The following is a 4305-nucleotide window of genomic DNA, read 5'->3' on the forward strand; positions in this document are numbered from 1 at the left end:
GTCTCTGGTAATCATGGCCGCCACGGCCATAGGCCAACCTCCTCCTGAGGTCGGCCTAATATCGTCTGCGTCTGGAGGTACATATGCTGAAAAGTTGAAACCAAAATCAGTCCATCATCAATCTATCCCGCTGAAACCAATCACCTATCTACATGGTGAGCCACAAGTAATCTGGGAGCATGAGGAGGTGAATCATATGATTGTCAATGAAAATCTTGAATATGCAGTAATTGAGAAGTTTTCCTATGGCTGGCCAGAGATATAGGATTTGAGAAAACTCATCCCCAAGCAATGCGAGTTAAAGGGAGAGTGTAACATCGGATTATTGAGTAATTGACATGTGCTGATCAGGGCGACATTATTAGAAGATTATGTCAATTTGCTTTCAAAGCCTGCTTTTTACATTACTCAAAACAATTGGTCATATCCTATGAGAACGTTAAAGTGGAATCCACTGTTTAATCTGAAAGAGGAAACCTTAACAGCAATCGCTTGGATTTCCTTTCTTGCTCTTCCACCAAAAAAATTTGGTAAGGAAGCAGTGTTCTCATTAGCAGCAGTAGTGGGGAAGCCCTTACAAGTCGATATGGCTACGAAAAATCAGACGAGGCCAAGTTGCGCCAGAGTAAAGGTGGAAGTGGATTTGTTAAGAAAGTTCCCTAAACGAATTAAAATTGAAATGAGGATGAGAATAAGGAATTAGTGGAGAAGTGAGTTAAAATCAAATACGATTATGTACCGAAGTACTGTCAGACGTGTATGATTCAAGGGCATAATGAAGAGCAGTGTTATGTTGTAGATCCAGAATTACATCCATTTAAGGAGGGGGACAAAAAGGCGGAAGACAGTAAAGAGGATGGCAAAGGGAAGGACACACTGGTGCACGTTGAAGATAAGTGTAAAGGGGATGGTTTCGTGGAACCAAGGTGTAAAAATTGGGTGAAGGAAGAAACAAAGAGACTCAACAAGTATGGAATGGAGTGGGTATTATAACAGAAAACAAATTTAACTTATTGAACACTGGAGAGGCAGATCAAAGTCTGAACCATGAAATGTTACAGACAAATGATGAGGAGATAGAGAAGGAGCGTGAACAGCCAAAGGAAACACCACATGAAATCTAAGGAAGCACTCCAACAAAGCAGTCGCGCAACTACATGAAAGGCACAAAGGAAATAGAAAGGGCAGTAAGTAGTGAACATACTATTAGTGAGGTCCGAAGTAGGGAGCAACATGCTGCTCCTAAGAATTTACAAAGAGATATCAATGGTAAAGAGTCGATGACTAAGAATACAGATGCAGGTGGAAGATTTACGAAAGGGAGAGAATGCATTACACGAAATTTGTTTACAACAGATTATGGAGAGGCGAGGGACAACTGTTACGAGAAGGGAGAAATCCCCAAAAGGCCAGATTTAATAGATGGAGAAGATGAAGTAATGCAACATAAAAAAGATACAGAAGAGGATGAGGACATGGAGTATAATATTTTACAGATCAGTAAGGCAGGTGATTTTTCCCCACGGCATACAAACAGTTTGAAATATGGGGCGAGGAAAGGTAGACCAGTAATTCCATTACAGGTTAAAACAAGGAGCAGCAGAGATAGGGGTTTTAGCGTTGATCAATGATTGGAAAAATGATTTTTTGGAACATCAGATCCATTAATACTCAAAAATCTTTTGAGAGGTTATTGTATTTGAATAATAGACATCATTACTCATTTATAGCTCTAATGGAACCCTTTCGCAATTCATCAGAGTTAGAACAATATAAAAGGAGGCTTGGTTTTGATAAAGCGAAAGTAAACCAGAATGGAAAAATATGGTGTTTTTGGAAAGATGATTAGGAGGGCAACATTATTCTGGACACAATGCAACATGTTACTTTACAATTCAAAAAGCAAGATAAGGAATTTAAGATTTCAGTAGTGTATGCTAGGTGTAATGCAATGGAGAGACTGGAATTGTGGGAGGAGTTAGAAAGCATTGTGGAGAATGTACAGTTCCTCTGGGTCATTGGTGGAGATTTTAATGTTATTCTAAATGAGGAGGAAAAAATGGGAGGGTTGGAGTTCACTATAAATGAAGTTATTGACTTTGCTTCATTCATTAGTAATAATGTTTTATCAGAAGTACTGTTTTCAGGAAGTAAGTACATATGGTGGAATTGACGAATTAAGGAAGCTTGCATATTTAAAAGATTGGATAGGATTTTGGTAAATCAAGAGTTCTTGAAGGTGTTTCCTTTGTCTGAGGTCCAACATCTTATCAGACAGGGGTTAGATCATGCTCCACTTCATATAAGTTGTAACTAAGATGAAGTTCCCATAGTCAAACCTTTCAGATTCATGAATTTTTGGAGCAAACATAAACAGTTCATGAAAATTGTTGAGGATAGCTGGAAAATTGATTTTGTTGGTAACTCATTTAATGAATTCCATGATAAAATAAAGAATGTTAAGAAGACATTGTCCAGATGGAGTAAGGCAGTTTTTGGTAATGTTTTTCAACAAATTGCCACGTTGGAGGATATTATCAAAGTAAAGGAGGCGCAACTACGAATACATCCATCTGCAGCTATCAGGGCTGAGTTAAGCAGGGTTGAAGCTAACCTAAAGATGTATCTGAGGTTGGAGGAGGATTTCTGGCGATAAAAACGGGGATGAAGTGGTTCCAAGAAGGAGACAGGAATACCAAATTTTTCCATTCATATGTAAAAGGGAGAAGGAAAAAACTTCATATTGCTGAAATAACCACAGAGCAAGGCATGAGACTGAAATCCAATAGTGAAATTGGAAATGCAGCAGTGGAGTACTTTAGGGATCAATTCGCAGAGGAGTATACCGCAAGGGATTACACAATGATTGATCATATTCCAAAGTGCATAACTCCAGAGGAGAATGAAAAGATGACAAAGCTACCAGATCTGGAAGAAGTAAAAATAGTGGTTTTTTCTTTAAACGGGAGTAGTGCATGTGGACCGGATGGCTTTACAGGTCATTTTTTTCAATGTTGTTGGGAGATAATAGGAGAAGACATTACAAAGGTGGTGAAAGGTTTTTTCTATGGGCAAGAGTTGCCCAAGTTTATAACACATACGAATTTAGTGTTATTGCCCAAAAAAGAATTTGTTAAGTGTTTTTGCAGACCTTAGACCCATAAGCCTTAGTTCTTTTATAAATAAGATTATATCCAGGATGGTACATGAGAGGATGATATTGGTTTTATCAAATATTATCTCTCAAAATCAGTTAGGGTTTGTTAAAGGGAGGATCATTACAGAGAATATATTATTGGCACAAGAATTAATAAGAGATATTAACAAAAGGAGCAGAGATGTTCATGTGGTGGTAAAGCTAGATATAGCCAAGGCATACGATCGAGTCTCTTGGATTTTTCTTACAAAAGTGTTAAGAAAATTTGGTTTTGCATCAGTGATTATAGATATGGTGTGGAGGATATTGTCTAACAATTGGTACTCAGTGTTAGTACATGGCATTACTCATAGATTTTTTCAATCTTCCAGAGGGTTGAAACAGGGTGATCCTTTATCACCGACCTTATTCATTATTGTTGCAGAAGTATTATCTAAAGGGCTAAACAACTTACATAGGGATAAGTCTATGTAGGGTTATGGGCTTTCGAAGTGGAGCCCGGAGATAAATCATCTTTCCTATGCGTATGACACAATTATTTTTGGGTCAGGAGACAGAGGGTCAATAATCAAGATGATGAGGATTCTTAGGGAGTATGAGCTGGTGTCCGGGCAAAAGGTGAATAAGTCAAAGAGTTTCTTTTATCTTCATGACAATACTCATTTGATAGTAGCTATCAGAATGTGAAAGTTGACAGGAATTCGTCAAGGTAATTTTCCTTTTACCTATCTTGGATGTCCAGTGTTCTATGGAAGAAGGAAATCAAGTTATTATAAGGAGATGGTTCAGAAAATTGCCAAAAGAATCTTAACATGGCATAACAAATTTCTGACCTTTGGTGGGAAATGGATACTTAATCAATAATGTGCTTCAGTCTATGTTGGTGTATATGCTTTCAGCTTTGAAACCACCCAGAAAGGTGCTGGATCAAATTCACCAAATTTTTGCTAAGTTTTTCTGGGGAAACTTGGTAGGAATTAAAGGTCAACATTGGGTGCCATGGGGAGAGTTATGCTATCCAAAGGAAGAGGGAGGACTTAGCTTCAAATCATTACATGATGTAAACAAAGCTTTTTTTGCAAAATTTTGATGGAATTTTTGAGTTTGCACAACATCACTATGGGTGAAGTACATATGGAATAAATATT

The sequence above is a fragment of the Solanum stenotomum genome, chromosome 7, assembly GCF_019186545.1.
Source record: "Solanum stenotomum isolate F172 chromosome 7, ASM1918654v1, whole genome shotgun sequence".
Taxonomy (NCBI): Eukaryota; Viridiplantae; Streptophyta; class Magnoliopsida; order Solanales; family Solanaceae; genus Solanum; species Solanum stenotomum.